The sequence below is a fragment of the Ixodes scapularis genome, unplaced genomic scaffold, assembly GCF_016920785.2.
Source record: "Ixodes scapularis isolate PalLabHiFi unplaced genomic scaffold, ASM1692078v2 PGA_scaffold7__128_contigs__length_106722199, whole genome shotgun sequence".
In the NCBI taxonomy this organism is placed as follows: Eukaryota; Metazoa; Arthropoda; class Arachnida; order Ixodida; family Ixodidae; genus Ixodes; species Ixodes scapularis.
The window spans coordinates 98,983,970-99,002,580 of record NW_024609882.1 but is presented as its reverse complement, the minus strand read 5'-3'; positions in this window follow the sequence as shown (position 1 = coordinate 99,002,580).

The window sequence follows — 18,611 nt, the reverse complement described above, 5'->3', positions numbered from 1 at the left end:
TCGTCTGAGGGGGGCTGTACGCCTACAGCTGAAGTCGATCCAAGTGACGTGAGCTCTGTGTCTGAAACACCGCTTCAAGGTGCTGATTGGAGCCTGACCTACCTGGTCCAATTGCCTGCGATGATCTCAGATCAGGCCAGGCCCAGGGCTTTCTAACCAAATTGAAAGTATGGGCTGTGTTTCCTCTGCAACACAGTCGTCCGTCACAAGCCTTTTGGAGGTTTTACGTACTCCGACCTTCCTAGCAGTGGCCGAGTCTTGTTGCGAACCTATAGGGCGGCGGTTGGCGTTTCATTTATGTGCACTGGCATGTACTGCCATTTTGACTTTGTGGAAGTGCTGCGGCACTCTTTGAAGAATGTGTCTCGAGTCCCAGACACACTTTAGCTTATTGTGAACGTGGATGGGCTACCACTGACGAAGCACACAACAGACCAGTTTTGGCCTATTCTTTGTTCTGTCCGGAACTGCGGCAAGCTGGACCTATTCCCTGTGGGAGTCTTCTATGGCCTGTGTAAGGCATGAGATGCAAATATATTTCTTGAACCCTTTGTTGCTGAGCTGAAGGAGGCATTGGAGCAGGGTGTTCCCATTGAAGGAAAAGTTGGTAACGTTGAGCTTTCTGCTATCGTTTGCGATGTTCCGGCAAACTCATACATCTTGTCAATCAAGGGACATACAGGTTACTTTAGCTGTACAAAGCGCACAGTGAAAGGTGCCTGCTCAAACGGCCGCATGAGTTTCCCGGAGCTAGACGCTCCACTGAGAGCTGATAAGGACTTTCGCTGCGGTCTCCAGGAAGGGCATCACACTGTTGAAACCATTCTCAAGGAGGCTGCCCATTGATTTGGTGAAACAAGTCCCATTAGACTATATGCATCTCGTCTGTCTCGGAGTGGTTAAGAAACTTATAATTATGTGGTTTCCTGGTTCTAAGACATACAGGCTTGGGAATGCTGTACGAGATGAAATGTCCAGGAAATCTGTAGAACTCGCTCAATTTGTTGCATCAGATTTTAGTAGGAAGCCAAGCACCCTTTCTGATATGGACAGATGGAAACTACTGAATTTCAGATGTTCGTACTTTACACTAGGCCACTTATTCTTGCAAAGTGCCTGCCGGTAAGCATGTGCAAAAACTTTATTGTTTTGCACTGTGGTCTCGCAATCCTTGCCGGCACTTCTCCATCTGAAGATTTCCTTCGCTATGCAGAAATAATATTAGTCTTCTTTGTTAGAACTTACATTTCGATCTATGGGGAGAGTGCCGTTTCCCACAATGTGCATGGTTTAATCCATTTATGACAGGATGTCCGCACTCACGATCCACTGGACATGTGAAGTTCGTTCCCGTTCGAGAACTTTATGCAGAGTTTGAAGAAGATGAAAAGAAGACTAGAGAGGTCCCTTGAACAACTTCACAACCAAATTGTGGGGCAACGGTCTCTCGCTCTGGAGAACAAAACCTGCAAGAAAATCAAGTACTCGCTCGAGCACGAGACTGGACCTTTACCTACTGGATACAGGGGTCCACAGTACAAAAAGGTCTCTGTCCCAGCCAAGTTTGTTTTACAAAAAAACAAGCAAACAGAGGCAGTGCTCTTCTCTTGAATTATGGCACCATCGTTCAACTAGAAAACATTGACGAAAAGGCAAACAGCGCACAGTAAACGGGGACTAAAGAAAGTGTAAACAGGACAAGCCTGCAAAAACATTGCTTTTTGTGAAACGACACGGGAGGTTTGCATAGTAGGAAGAAAATACTGCTCAAAGAGTGATCTGTACAACGACCAGTGTGATTTGTCCATGCTCGGAATCTGCTTGGCTTCCAACCTGTCATCTCTTCAGTCTTGGCCACTTTCGCACGCAACAAGGAAGTGTGTACGTTTTCTATTCAAAGGCAAAAGTGCGATATTTCCACTGCAGCATGAGGATTATGTCTGAGGTGAGAACTTTTGTGATGAACTTATACCACCTTAATTACTATACTTTGTTGTGGAATCTGATTGTCTGAGCGAGTTATTTTTATTTTATGCTTCTTATTTTTATGGCATAGATGGTGCAGACTTTTCCATTGTAAAGTTTTCCCAAGATGTTGACACCGTCGCAGTTGTGCCTCGCCTTTGGCTCAGGGTTAACTATTGTTTGTGGCCTGGAAATGACAAAAAACGTTCGCAAGCTTATTGGAGGATCGGCAGAAACATCAGGACTTGTGGTCAAAAGTGGACTTCGTTGTTATTGACGGGTTTGGTAAGTGAAACTATTGTTTTAGCATTCCTGCTGATAGAAACAGAAGTAGCATATGAGTGTTGTGCATATAAGTGCTGTGAAGATAATTGCATAAGGTCATGCAATGCTACACTATAAAAATACGCTATTTAACAAAAAAAAACAACTTATCTTTTAAAATTCCTTTGAACAAGCACGAAGAAAACTTCCGTTAGAGGAGGACATATCAGATCTCGGCACGGATAAGCAACGTGGACGAGGCATGCGAAAAAAGAGGAGCCGCAACTTCAGTGACTCTGAAATTGACGAGTCTGTGACGCAAATTAGAGGAGAAAATAAAAAAAAAAAAAAAGAACCGTGTGATTTAGGACCAGGGAAGTGACGATTATTTTTGAATAAAAAATTAATTTTAAGTTGCTTTATTTTTTGTATTGGAACTGTCTTTAAGGCAGGCATTAGTATTTCGACACTGGCAGATAATACTGAGTGAAACTAACGTCATCATGGTTCGAGGCCTTCTCATCCAGGTAAATGTGCTGTCTACTGTGTAAGTGGAAATTCACTTCAAATGTGTTTGTGAATATCTGTCACAGGGACAAGCATGACTGGTGCTGGCGAAAACCAGAAGAATCAACCGATTAAGGGTAAAAGCTTTTCGGAAATGCAGGGCCGCAAATGTACGCAGTGAAAATTCATCTGAATAATTGCTACGTCAGGCATTTTCTTAAGTTTCCTCTCAATGTGCCTTTAATTTTTTTGGCCCAAAATATCTCACCTGCAATGTGCTCTAAATATGAAATACATAAATAAACCAGAGATTTAGATCGGGCTTTAGTTGTGTTGCTGGACATACAGGAGCTGGGGGGGTCTGACGATAAAGCTCCAGCTGAGGCCATTGAATGCCGCATTGTTTTCAGGGTGGACAACTCTTGACCGTAAAATTATATGCATGAATAAAAAAAGGAACTGATAGAGGCCTAAGTGCCCAAACTTTGTTGTGAATGCTTTTCTGCAACCACTGCCCACTGCAGCAGTACAGTCACAGTACTGAATAAATATCGAAACCATACAACCTGCGAGTTCTCAGCATGTCTGAGGGTGCGGCAGGGTGCTTAATGACATCTTGCGCAAGGTCCAACCCGCTTAAAATAAGTTAACTTTACTTCCTACCTTTTGGCTTTTCTGCTGTTCCATGGTCAAGCAGCAACGAGCCGAATATACGGAAGAAACAATAAGGCCCATTGAAGAGGCTGGGCAGGCGTGGTGACCAGCTGGAATGTCTTGTGCAGGATTTTTTTTTCTACTTTTTGTTTCTAAATGCTTAAATGTGGGTAATATTACAATATGCTGTGAAATTTATTAATTACGTCTTACTTTTCCTTTTAAGTAACACAAAAGTTGTGTTTTAGAGACCTAGAAAGAAATTGATAAATTAATTGACAAAACGCTGCTTTAATTGCTGCAACATTCATGTTAAAAAGAAAACTATTAGGTGTCATTTCATCCAAAAATCCTACATGTGATTACATAAAGCACATTCGTACCAGATAAACAAACTTGGTTGATTGTAGACCTTTCATACATTTGAAAACCTCTGCCTTTTCGAACTGCTATTAATGGCTCAGCATTTGTCTTTTTGTCAGAGTTTGAGAAGCAAGTGCTCCGGATGCATTATCAACTTGAAGCAGACACAACATTCGACTCAGTTGGGCCCGCTTGTGTCACAGGCAAATGAAACCCCCCGCGACTCCGAAGGGGATGTCATCGAAGCACCTTTTGTGGATGTAGAAGAGGTCGAGAACCTCATTGAGCAACGCGCGGCTTCACAATCACTAAAATAAAGTCTAGTGGATATTTGGATTTCATTTACAATTTCATTTACAATAGCTGCTTAAAAGCAGCTATGTAAGGCCCTGTGCTTATACATAAATTTTAGTTTCTTTATTTTATAAATAGTACACCCAAAAGTTTGGAGGAAAAAACCACGGCAACGGGACACGAAGAATACTGAAAAAACTGCTCAGTGACGAAGTAGCCGTCCAGTATAGCTGGGCGGGAGCTAAGGGCAAAAGGAAGTTTCAGGACCATGTATGCTGCGACATCGTGTGCCGAAGTATCGTGTGAAAAATATTTGTCTTGCCAAGTTCTAGCTATTTAACAAGTGCCAATGAAATACCTCTCAACTCAGATAAACTTCGCGGCTATTTTGTATTGCAACCACATACTCTTAATTGTGCTTTGTGTTCACATTCCGGTCGTACGAATGAGAGAATAGTTTAACTCTAGATACTTAATGTTCATTTCTACTCGATATTGTTTTCAGAGGTTGTAAACAAGGGAGCTTTGGGCAGTGCAACATATTGCAAAACTGAAGAGGTGGTAGCCAGCTGGCTGCGTCATGCAAAAGAGCGACTCCAGGCCACCAACCAAAAAGATTAATAGTTTTGATCGCGTTTTTGTTGTAGACTACCTTTTTCAGACATAATTTTTAATAAGTGCCGAGATCGCTCACCTAGTCAGAAATTCAAATACTCGGGTAGGTTAACCGCCTTTTGGAAGAGTCGTCGTGCACAATAAATGTTTTATTTCTTTTCCGATGCAGACGATCTTTACATGCTTGCTTCCCACGAGAATGAGTGCTAATTTAGACAGTTGTGTTCTGAGTATGACCGACTGCATTACAAATGCTGATGACGAGATGCCACACAGGTATCTATAGCTAAGCAACCCACGTAGCACGTCGTGTAAGCATTCGTAATGGGTCGTACTCACAACGGAAATGTCTGAGTAAACCTTCACTCCGGTTATGTATAGCTGTAACTTATGCATGTCATATATTGTCCGTCAAAAGTCATCATAACATCCTGGATTAATCCAGCGGGATTAATTCAGTATGGCCATAAATAGTCCTGACACCATTCTGATTTAATCCTGTGAGATGTCCTACGGACAACCTGAAGACTTACCAGTCTGTGACATTTGGACACCATGAGGAGACTGCCAGGACATCCTCAGGACATCACCAGTATGCACACCAGCTTTTTAAGGACGTCCTTTGGATGTCCTAATAACATCAGTGTGTTGTTTGGGTTGCCGATCAAATAATTTATATCCGGTATAATAATCCAAAACCCGGAACGCATGCCAACATAAACAAGTCTATTCCATGCCTTCGTCGGCATTTTTGCCGATGTATAGCCTGGCCGTTAACTCGTTTTAATGCGAAAGCATTAACTATCCCATGGAGCGAGCCGACGTAAGCAGCCGCGCCGAACAGTACTTAAATTCTCCTGCACCAAAGGAGGGAAGTGAAGCCGCGATTTGAGGCATCCCAGCTTTGAAGCCGCGCAAAAAGCCACGCCAAACAGAGATAAATTCACCTGTCCAAAAGGAGCGAAGTGCGGCTGATTTCTGACGGATTATGCTCCCATTGCCTGGCGCACGTCCTCAAGGAACGAGGCTCTTATTGGCTCTTGTGCTGGGTGGTCCCAAATGCCGCCACCAGAGAAGCCCTCTCCGTGGCGGCGCAGCGCACGCGGCGGCCTTAAGACCTTTTGTGGCCCGGCGAGGTGCGGCGGTGCGAGCCTGGCCCAAACTCGGAGGAGCTTGTACAGCCTAAAGCCCCTTCATGTTTCAAAAGTAGCGCAAAATTCGTCGATGCACGACGCACGTGCAACGCGCAGCCCTTGAGAAGATCATGACGGCACAGCGCAGCACTGAGCTAGATTTCAGACGCCATGAATTTCCCAGAAGTGCCGCGCGGCACGTCTGTCGAGCAGTTCCACAACAATGAATGGCGCCACTTTTCCCAGGATAGAGCTTTAGTACAGCCGAGCTCACTTCGGCTCACGAGAGCGCGCGCTACCTCGGCAGTACTGCAACGTGGCCGCTTACGCCAGTACGCCGCAGCTGACGAACAAAGGGAGCGGAAGAACGACATTCGTGCTTTCGCATTCACAACTCATGAAAAGTGCTTAGGTGTCGTCGGACTTTTTATTCAAAAACCTCTTCAGCTTCGCTTTAATACTCCCAATATCAGTTATGCTGACAAGTCTCAGGATTGCCAAGTCAAAATACTATAGGGACACATGAGCGACATCAATTTTCCCGCTAAATTTAGCGGGGAATTGAATCGCTGTTGAGGTCACGTGATGTTAAGTTTCCCGCTAAATCTAGTGGAGAAACTGAATTTGTTCTTAGGTGGTGTAACACCGAGTCATGTAACGTCATTTTCCCCGCTGAATTTAGCGGGGAAACTGAATTGGTGTTGAGGACACGTGATGTCAATTTTTCCGTTAAACCTAGAGGAGAAACTGAACTTGTTCTTAGGGGGTGTGACGTCAAGTCATGTGACGTCATTTTCCCCACTAAATTTAGCGGGGAAACTGAAATAGTGTTGAGGTCACGTGGCGTCAATTCTCACGATAAATTTAGCGGGGAAACTGAATTAGTGTTGAGGTCACGTGACGTCAATTCTCACGATAAATTTAGCGGGGAAACTGAATTGGTGTTGATGTCACGTGACATCAATTTTCTCGCTATATTTAGTGGGGAAACTGAATTTGTGTTGAGGTCACGTGAGGTCAATTTTCCCGCTAAATTTAGAGCGGTTACGCCGATGGCGACACCGACGCCGCGAAACCCAGAAAGGGAAACCTAAATGCTAATTCACATGCTGCGATTCTCGTCTGAAATCAATGCGATTTTTAGTAAATGTGCGAGTAAAATCGCAGTCGCACTGTCGCAGCGGCTCTACGACTGATTTCCACCAAGTATTTTGTCGTGGTATTTTGTCGTAGAGTCGGTGCGATCGTTTTCTCGTCAACCAGCCGTTCCTTAGCCAACTTTCATTCATGATGGCCGCGTATTCGAAAAATAAATTTAGACACCTAAACACTTTTGGTTTAATGCTTAATTGTTAGCAATTTCTAGTTACATATTGTGTTCGTAAAACATATCTGTTTATTGTGACGTTTTTGTTATATATTAGGCAGTCAAACGCGTGGCGTCGGTGTCCGAAGAGCCCGCCACGCCGACAGAAATTGCGCGGTTGTTGGAGCATGTGACACCAGACATTGCGATCGCACTCGCTGCGTCGGGTGTCGCGCCGATTATTTTTCGCACAAAAAAAAAAAAAAAAAAAAAAAAAAACTAAAAGGAGATACTCAACAAAATAAATATGGCGGCCTTCTTCCTCTTTCTTGCGTAGCACCCGCAAGCAAGGTGGGTGAGCGTCATGAAAGAAGATGGAGGGCGCAGGTGAGCTGGTGAATAGTAGGCAGCACAATAAAACCGGAGACACGGAAACGGAAGGTCGTACACAACACTGTCAAGTTTCATGACGCGCAATTAGAGCGCGAACTAAACTTCTTCTTGTTGACAAGCCAGGTGCTTTGCACGAAACTTGAGAGCTACAGGTCCTTCTTAGCGATATGTCAGTATTGGTCTAAACCAGGGGTAACTGTGACTCGCGGTTCCCTCGTAATCGTGCACCCCTACTAGATGGAAATGTTTATAATAAAAATACATCCTGCGTTTTGCCGTCCTTGTGCCACCATGTTGCACATCGGACCAGCCGAATCAATGACATCATTGACATAATGAGCAACCGCTTTATCAGGGGAATTCACTGTGGCCATAAGCTCAGGTAAACGAAATTATGAAAAACAAATTCAGTCGCACTTTATTGCGGCTCCTGAGTTAAAATTTATCCTTTGATGGGTCTTCTCCCGAAAGGTGCTTCTCCCGAATTCTGCGATCAGAAACAAGTTCGCAAAAGGGAGGGAGAGATGAGAATGGTACCAAAGACTCCATACAGAGGCAAGGCCGGAACACTTGGTGGCATGACGTCATTAACGTAAAAAAATAAGGCTCTATTTGAAGTCAGGCTTCTTCATTAGGACTTCTCCCGAAGCCTTTTTGTTGCTCTTGTTCATCGAAAAAAATGAGGGCGCATATATTAGAGCATTTCTAAGCGCAGGATCAAGGCGTATTCATTGTGCGTGATGTGTGCTGATAGCAAACACACAGCAATGATCGCCGTGAACTCGTACTTGGGGCGCTCCTCGATCAGCCTTATCTGATAGTGGCTGGTCTTGTTTCGCGCTATATGACTAATTGTTTTAGCCAATACTTTCACAGACTGCTAACTATAAAGTGGTCGATTAAAAACAACGGGGGACGTCAAGGATTACAACAAACACCTTATAAGTAGTAATCGCTAAAGAATTTGTTCATTTGTAAAGATAAGCATACAATTTTGATTAGGAACTTTTTGGACATCATTTAAAACCATAATATTAGCTTTACTTAGAAAGCTAATATTATGGAATATAGAAAGCTATATTAGCTTAGAAAGATATAAGATAATCGTATTCATTTCAAGAGCCCTAGTCAAAAAAGGTTTGGATCCTCGCAGAGCATTGCTAATTTCCCCTTGTATGTGTTGTATTAAGTTATATATTGATTAATTTTTTTATTTACCTCTAAAGGCCCACAGGGGCACCAGGGTTGGGCAGAAATACTCAAAAATGTATTTGGAAATACAAATACTGGTATACTTTAAAATAGTACCTAAAATACTGATACTGAAATATATCTGTGAAAGTGTATCGCGATACCTATCGGAAATACATTTTAAATAGAGGCAAAAAGTACTTGGAAATACAAATACCGGAATACATTTCAGGGAGGGCAGAAATAAAAATACATAAATACCGATACTGCAATACATTTTTCAAATTTATTTGAAACCAAATTAGATGAAGCTTGGAGTTGGAAGTGGAAGTTTTTGATCCTGAAATTACTTTCCCGTAAGCTTGGCAGTTTGCCTTGAAGGTAGTGATTTCGGACGACGAGGAGTCTTCAATGGGATCAGAAAAACGTTCCATCAAGGACTGACCGTGGTCCCTTCCCTGATATCCTGTCTGTACGAGGGATGCGAAAAGACTTTGACCTCTAAATAAATTCTCTGTCATCCTAAATCCCATCGAAACGTCACCACGCCCCTGTCAAATAAGGAAGCCCCTGTCAACATTATCCCAAGACGTCACGGTGGAATGAACTGGTATTCTTTATCTGTAGGTGTGGCCTTGAACATGAAACTTTAACACGCTGCTGTAGGAAAAGGCAATACTTACTTTCGTTTTAGGTTACCTCGTTGAAGATCGTGCAGGATTTTTGAGAATGGTAAACCACCTGAAACATCCTGGAACACATGTGTTATCTTCTGTTACAGTTGAAAAAACGATGCGGTGTCATCCCTGTCGTGAAGGTGCTTCCTGCTTACCCTCCATCACCGACGCATGAATTGCGGTCATCAACTTTCGTTTTGCATACTCCAAACAGAGACCTCGTGGATTTCAACCTCATATTGCCGGCAGAGGTGCGAGCTCTCCGAGAAACAGCGCGCTGGAGATGAGTCGCCGGTGTAGGAAGTCTGGGTCGGCACAGCGAGTCCACATCTGACCTCCTTCCTGGGTTTCGGATGACCAGAGCAGCGGGTCACTTCCACGTCGGCTGATGACGTACCCTTGAGTGCTATCGCGGCAGTGGTTGTACAGGGTGGGGTTCGCCTACTCTGAGGTCCCACTCTGTACACCACTTGAAGCCATGGCAGTGCGCCTGGCAAAAGCATTGGCACTTGAAGCCAAGATGCCAATGCAAAAGCATTGGCACCTGGGTTATGCCTTTTTAATGGGACAGAGCCAACATTTTTCTGTGCAGTTCACACCTCATTTACATTCATAGATATGTCGATTTCATCCCCCCCCCCCCCCCATTATTTCCTTAATTTACTTGGAAAGTTCCCAACAACCGTTTTGGTAGTGACCACTTTCCGTTTGTTTCATAGAGCGTTGTTATGCTGCCCTCACTTTTGAAACGAATCCCTATGCGGAAGTTAGATAAAGCTCTCTGGTTGCTTTATTGGTTACATACTACTTTGGACCCTTTTCTGCTTTCTTCTATGTCACCCGAAGATGCTATGCTTTATGTTACTGAGCAGAAATTAATTGCTGCTGAGGTGTCTATTCCACGAACCTATGTGCAAACGAAATGCAAATCATGGTGGAACAAGGAGTGTGCCACAACCTTAGCGGATCAAAACCAGGCTTGGGGCAAATTTCACGTGTACCCCACATCACCTAATCTTGCGGAGTTCAGGCAGCGAAAAGCTAAATTGCGTTAAACCAGGAATCAGTCAAAAGAGGAAATCCTGGATGAAGTATGTTTCCTCTTTAAATAGTTTTGTGCCAGACAAGAGAGTTTAGGATAGATACAGGAAAATAACTGGAGACTATAGGTTATTTGCAATTCCTACTCTTGGTGCTTCATCTTGTGGGCACCCTGGCGGCTCCACAGCCCAGTTGCCCCACTAAGGGGCGCAGGGGGCGACGTTTCTCGCGTGGCGGCAGAATCAAGCCGGCCACGCGCACATCGCGGGCGCCACCATGATAAGGCGGATCAGAGGCGGAGCACGGGCAATCGCTGCCTGGAGTCAGGCGTCATTGGTAACAGTGTTAATCGTCTTGTCGATGTCCAATTGAATGTAGTTTCTTGTTGTCGAAACCGTTAGCTTCGTGTTTTTCCTCCGGGTCGGGTATGCAGCAAGGCAAACCGACCACAATCTGTAGTTGACATTGGCAACATCCTTGATGAACATATTTATAATACGTTCAGCTCGACGAAATAAAGTAATTATTTGAATAGATTTAGATCTTGTGCATAGCGACAAAACGTCTTCATGTCTAGAGGAGACTAACAGCCTTATAATCAGCCGTTTACGCAATGTGAACTTGAAATAGCGCTTGACATAACGAGGGTCTCTGCTCTAGTGCCCGACGGAGTTCACTATGGAATGCTTCGTCACCTGTCTCTTGAGTCCCTGACAACCTTCTCTTGTTCTTCAATTACTTATGGGAAAAAGCCTGCTTTACCTATGCCTGGAAGCATGCGCATGTCATCCCGCTTCTAAAGCCACAGAAAGACCTTTCACTACCATCAAGTTACCGCCCAACCCATCTGACGAGCTGGGTCGAGAAAACATTTCATATGCTTATAAACAGGCTGTTAGTATAACTATCAGAATGGGAAAAGGTCATTTACAAAAAACAGTGTTGGCTTCGCCGAGGTCAGTCTACACGCGATAATTTGGCTCGCCTGAAAACCGTTATACACGAGTCATTTGTGAACAAGCAGCACTGTGTTGCAGTATTTTGTTTTTAGAGCGCAGCTCTTAGGCGCCTGTTTACGGCTTGAGCGACGTCGGCGTCGGCGTAACCACGAGCCCCCCCACCGAGGCCCTCGGGTTCCTGCGGGAAGACCTCGGGTACCTTTGGTGACCTCGGGGAAGAAGGGGGTGTCACGTGACCCCCCATTCCCACTCAAAACCCTTCCTTCCTCCTCCTCAAGAGCTGCGCTCTAATTCGGCGTTACAGGGACTTGTAAACTGCTTTCACTTTTTATTGGAGATACTGTATCCTGTGAGACTTCTATGCTTGCATCATCCGTGGTCATATGTTGCAATGCATAAAGGACTTTCTAACAAACAGAACCTTTCAAGTCCGGATTGGCCGCATCCTGTCTAATCCTTTTGTTTATGAAAACGGAGTCCCCCAGGGAGGCATTTTGAGGGTTACATTATACTGAAAATGAATGCTCTTGCACCAATATTGCCTTCATTTATTTTCTACTCTCTTTATGCTGACGATAGACAGATCTCATCGTCTTCCTATCTTTCAAGTTGTGAGCGGCAGGTACAACTGGCTATAAACAAAAACTCTAAGTGGGCAAGCGAAAATGGTTAACGTTCTTTGTTGCAAAGAAAGTTGGGGTGTCTTTTTCCCTGCGCTGCGGGCTGTCCTTAGATATAGCTTTGGAACAAAACAGGACTCTCATTGCTGTCAGAAAGGAGCACAGATTTTTAGTTGTAATATTTTACATAAAACTTTCCTTTATTTTCAACCTGAAATTTCACAAAGAAAAATGCCTCTGTTCCACAAAGCTTCTAAAAGGTTTGGCTCATAAGTCATGGGGGTCGGATCGGAAATGTCTTTTGCACACGTATAACGAACTTCTGCGATCTCGTCTTGATTATGGCGCCATGGTGTACGGAGCAGCTCTCCCATCTGCTCTCGAGATGTTGGATACTGTACATAATCTTAGCTTGCGTTTGGCACCAGGTGCTTTTCGGACATCACCTGTACCTAGTCTGTATGCGAAATCAAATGAGATGTCACTGTATAAAAGACACCAGTCTCCCCGTCTAACATATCAGCCTAGGATCCTATCCAACCCTGATCACCCAATATATAATTCAGCACAAAGGTTCCAGTTTCACCGTCTCGTTAAAGATAAGCCAAATATTGTCAGACCCTTAATTTTTCTTCTAGAGCAGTTAGTTCCTCACTTCAACTTCGTAGACGAACTTGACCTAATTCAGAACTCAGTCTGCATTGCCCCCTGGATTCTGGTGCGTGTTTCTCGCGACTAGACTTTCACTGAGTTTATTAAGAATAGCATATCAGATCTTGCGATTCAACAGGAAATCCTTGACCTAAAAGAGAAATATAAAAATTATGGTCACAGTCCTTCGGTCCTGGGAGAGCTCCTTACTTAAGCACGGCTTTCACCAGATTTGTATTATGCGGGCTTCGAATCTGTCACTTTTTCCTTACACACAAACATATTCTTTGAGGGGAGGGTCCAGCGGCGTCACAAGGGGGGAGGGCGGGGGGAGAGGCGGGCCGCCTTGGGTGCAGCGTTTGGGGGGAGTCGCGGCGGGCCACGAGACGGGGGGGGGGGGGGGGGTTGTCCCGGAGGGCTCCCGCTCCGAGTGCTACCGACCCTAGTGACGACACTGAGAGGGTCCACCAGTTCGTGAGCACTGTGAAAATCATATTGCTAGTTTTTATATTTTTTGGCTTTGCCCAGGATTTGACATTGAATGACGGGCTCATTTTTTTTTTAGATTTTTAGATACTGTATTTTATTTCCTCCCCTTCTCTTACTGGGAAAGCATCTTCTCATCCCTCTTGATCGAGTTTTGGCATTTATAACTAGTACTGGTGTTATAGACCAGATCTAGTCCTAGGTATTTTTAGGATCGCCATTTTGTAGCGACATGACCATAGGAACTTCAGCAGTTAATTCAGTCTGGCGCAGTGTGGCCTCAGATGCTGTTGCACCATAAAACCTGCAAGCACACACACACACACACACACACACTAGACATTGACGACTGCACTTACGCTGGTACGTGCATTCATCTCAGGTGTGGGATACCACGTGCACATGGAGAAAACCCGCGGGCTTCTGGCAACAGAGCGAGTGCTGGAGGTGGCGAAGTGGGCGGCTCCCGAGGCCCGCTTGGAGTTGGACGCACCGGGACAGGCGGTGCTGGCCATGGGCACCCTGGGCCTGGCCGGCTTCGGGGCAATGTTTTCCGCGCTGCAGACGGAGGCGTCAACGCTGGGCATCGGCGCCATGCGAGTCAGCGTGGCCACCCTCAGGGACGCCTACGCCAGGCGAGTGTCCAAACCGCCTCAGTGGCTACCGGGCAGAAGACCCTAGTGATACTCGCAGCGCCGCCAAACTTGACTCAGCATCGCCGCCAGCGCGTTTCGCAGCCTCCCACAACAAGCTCGACGGTGTCACGTGGCGAGGCCAAGACCGCTTGCTCTCGTCGACCTCCGGCGCCATTTTGGGCGGGTCGGAGATCTTCTGATGATGACGTCATGCCTAGGCCTTTTGTAGGGGGTTTTGGCAAAGCGCCGGCCTCCAGCTGGCAACGGTTCCGACTGGGGTGAAGCTTTTAAGGGAACTGCTTAAATCGGCTTGCTAGCATGTCGCGCTACGATTCATCATAGGGGGTCATAAAGGTGGTAGAAACTTGAGTTCCTGTTTGGCCTTTGGCCATACAGGAACTTTGTATGGCCAGAGGAAAGGAGACGCGCAACCCTGGCTCCCCACGGGTTCCAGAGCTGCGCGTCTGTTTTCCATATGCCGCCGTGCCGCTATTCGCCGAGATACGATCACGTGAGGAGCCGACTCGAATGCCGTGTAGGAAAGTAGACTTTGTGCCGCCCTGCCGTACGTTCCCCTGCTTTTGAGTGCGCCGCGCGCCTCGACCATGCGGCGCTGCCATTCGCCGATTTCAGTCACGTTAGGAGCAAACTCCGAATACCGTGCAGGAAAACCGGCGCTACGAGCATGAACGCGCAACTCTGGCTCCCGTGGGAGCCTACAGACCATTCCATTTAGCGCTCTCTGGGCGGCGCCATTTTGTTCGACAGCACAGCCCTCTCCATACATCCGAGAAATCCGGGAGAGAGAGGGCACGCGCCCGACTCCGCTAGCTGACGACAAAACGGGAGGTTGCCATTCTCCATCTTCGGGCTGTATCGGCGGGCTGTACGGAACATCGAACTCTTGCTCGTGGCTGCCGTTCTGAAGTGGTTCACGTTCTTAGAATAGTTATGACTACTCCAAAATCAGCCTAGAGCTCTCTGTTGTTCTACTTCGGTAAATGATCAACAGACATATCTTTTTTCCGTTACTTAAATAGCAGTTGAGTCAGCCGGCAGTACTACCCTCAACTACTGCGTGTATTGCGGCAGGAGACCACGTTTTTATTTATTATTTCAGACATTTACTCATGGTCGCTAAAGGCCTATACCAGTACGAACCCTGTATACTAAAAAAGGTACAACCACCGGATTCACTTTTCGCCGGAGAGACCGGCCAGTCCGACACAGTTTCCCCCTTTTTTTTTATTTGCACGCAGTTGGACTCTGTTATTCTTTTTATCTAGCATAGTAAAACACGATAACTGGCATAGCGAAATCTGCGCATCTGCGCTTGAAATTTTCAAAATGACGCGATTTTCAACAGAGTTCGCACGCCAGCTGGATGGTAGGTACAGTCCACTCGGCGGAGCAGACGACATCCGGGTGAGAGGGGGAGGACATTTTTTTTTCGCTTTTTGCCCTCTCTGCTTTGACCCTAATGGAACGGTCTATAGGCTCTGGGCAGGGTTCCAGAGAGCGCCAACGTCGGTTGGTCATCACCGCCACCGTGGCCAAATGAGGCAGTACTGGGACGGCTAAAATCGGCAGCGCCTCCGGCATACCCTTGCGAGATTACGTTATTACCAACTCCAAGCGTTGTCTTGTCGCGCGTTACACTACCGACTGTTTTAATAATAATAATAATAGCTTTATTTTAAGATGTGTAAGCATGGTGGGTGCTGAGGAAAAAAGCTGTCCAAGCAGCTTGACTGGTGTAAGCCCCCCTCAGGTACATACAGCGGCGAGAAAGACATTTGAAAAGAACACAAGAAATTATATAATAATACAAGGTACTTTCATCACAACAATGAACAGACAAACAACAGCAATACATCGAACAAGAATAACACTTGCCTATAAAAGAAATCGGGACGCTGTACACAAGAAAGGGAAAACTATATAAAATATTTTAAGCTGCTTCAACACAATTTATATATATATATATATATATATATATATACATGTATACATACCCATATACACATACACACACATATACACATACGCACAAACCCACATATATATATTATACATACGTACGTACGTACACATATACACACACGTACACACGGACATACAGATGTGTGTTTTTATGCTTCGTACATTGCGCGAAGTTCACTATGTCTGCAAGTGTACAGATCAAAATGAACGTTGTGATAGTTGTTTAAAAGGGATGGTAAAAGATAACCGAGACATTTTTTTCCGGAGTTCAGTCGAGTTGTAGAAACAACCCAGCTCTCTTTGTGTCTTGTAGAGTAACTATAGAGGTTTTTATTTGCAGTTAGGAAAGATTGCGTATATTACTTATATTTCTCTGTGTTTCTAATTTATAGCGAGCACTCAACCGATATCTGTATAGGTTGTGTGCCCTGATAACGCGAGAACGACGAAAGAAAATTGAACTTGGTGTTCCATAAGGGGCGTTATAGATGTGGCGAACATATTTCTTCTGTAATAAATGAATACGCTGAATACGCTGTAGGTTTGAAGATGTAGTTGTCCCCCAAACTAGTTGACAACAGTTTAAGTGTGAGTAAAACAGTGAATTATAAAAAAAAAAAACTTAACTTGTGCGGGAAGGAGGTATCGAATGCGTCCAATTATGCCAGTGATTTGCGCTATTTTTGTTAGCAAGTAGTTTACGTGAGCGTCCCATAGCATGTCGGCGGAAAATATGACACCGAGACACCTGAAATTATCTACCTCTTCTATACGACGTGAATTAAGGAATATTTCTGGATGTGTAGGAACGGGCTTGTTTTTGGGTCTGAATATAACCGCCTTTGTTTTTCTTTCATTTACTTGCATAGCATTAGCTGCCGACCATTTCTCGAGTGTTTTCATTGTATTATTACATCGATCTATAAGTTTATCAATGTCATGGCCAGAGAAAAATATGCTAGTGTCATCCACATACACCATAAATTTGGCTGTGTGGCTGATATTTGCAATATCGTTAAGGTAAACGTTGAAGAGTAGTGGCTCTAAAATTCTGCCCTGTGGCACACCACAAAGCACTGGTTGCGCCTTTGAGTGTATATTGTTAATCTGGACGAATTGTTTTCGAGTAGATAAATAAGATTTTAGAAGCAATAAAACCCGTTCTCGGATACCCTAAGCTTTTCAAGCAAAATGTCATGATTTACTAAGTCAAAAGCCTTTGAAAAATCCACAAATACACCAAGAACGACGGCTTTGTTTTCAAAATGTGTGAGTATATATTCTTTTTGTTCAAGTAATGCTAGTTCACTTGATTTGTTTTTACAAAAGCCGAATTGATGTGGCGTCAACAAGTTACACTTATCAATAAATTCCGAAAGTCTCGAGTGCAAATTTTTTCAAATACCTTTGAAAAAACTGGCAGGATGGAAATTGGCCTATAATTTCCAGGATCATTTCTATCTCCCTTTTTGTAAAGTACTGCAATCTTTGCTTTTTGCATTTTTGATGGGAAGACAGCTGTCTCTAAATAGGTGTTAAATATATCAGAATCTATCAAACGTTAAATTTATAAATGGGCATCCGTGTGGTTGTGTCTTTCTAGCATTAGGGAGTTTTAGTATGTACTGTACCTTCCTCAATAGTTAGAGACAACCCGAAACGGGAGCTAATATTACTGTCAAATATAAGTAAACTCAAATAAACAAGGACAGTTTTTGTTACGCTGTTTGCGCGCGCCTCAAGATAACAAAAGCGAAGACTTTGTCCAGCTTCCCTCCTCTACAAAAGCGCACTGCAAAAGCGGAAGTGAAAACGCCCCCCTCCCCCCTCTTACCCACCCTTTTTTTCTTAGTGAACTTTTCCCGCATGAATAGCTGACCTCATTTCGGTGATCAGATTGATTTCAGTCCCCTCGTCGCCGTGTTCAAGACGACTGTGGTGTCCGAGGAATGTGTTTTTCGTGCAAGGTGGCTGTAGTTCAGACGGTGTCGTACGCTGTTGCTCGGCGCAAGCTGATCCTCGTTCTCGTCGATTGAATGTGCTGTTCACTTTTACATGGAACAAAAATAAACGCCGCATGAATAACCTTCTCTCGTGGGGTAAGTACTTTTTTTTATTATTATATCTTGGGCAGCCTTTTCTCGCAGCAGGGATGAAGTCAGGACCGCATAGATACGGGTCGAATGAGAGCAACCACCTTGGGCAGGCGCGCGATCATCCTAAAGGCGCAAGCGACAGTTCGTTCTACAATCGACGAAGCGGAGAGAACGCTCACTTTGGTTTTTGTCAACTACGATCAAACGTCCACAGAGCGTCGTTCAATCAAGATGTGTCCGCGGAGCAGAAAGCAGTGACAGTGTCAAAGTATACTGATCTGACTCTAAAGTCATCGCATCGAATCCAAAGACAACGCCGGGCTTCGAGCGCATTAATTTCAACTATCGAGTTAAATAGCGCATTTAGAAATGCATCTCTAGTCAGGCAATGTGAACGGAATGCTTATTTTACCTGCTTTATGGCATTTATTCATCTCCGACGGGCACCTGTGGAGCTTTACGTCTGCTAAGATTCCAGGGTTGCGACAATCCGGTACGCAATAGTGCCTACTAAATTGATGCGTGAACAGCCCCACGAGCAAGCTGGCGAAAGGGCCTTCTCAGTGTTGCGAATATTTTGAGCTAAGTGGCGCAACGTGTCACACCAAACTTGGCTGCCCGGAGGTATACAGGAACTCAAGTGGAAACCTTATGCAATCTTGTGCGCAGCAAGGACGAGGGCAAAAGAATTGAACAGGACACAACAAGGCGCAACTTTTAACTGACCTTTATTGAATACGTGTTCCGGTATTTATAATACCGGAACACGTATTCACGT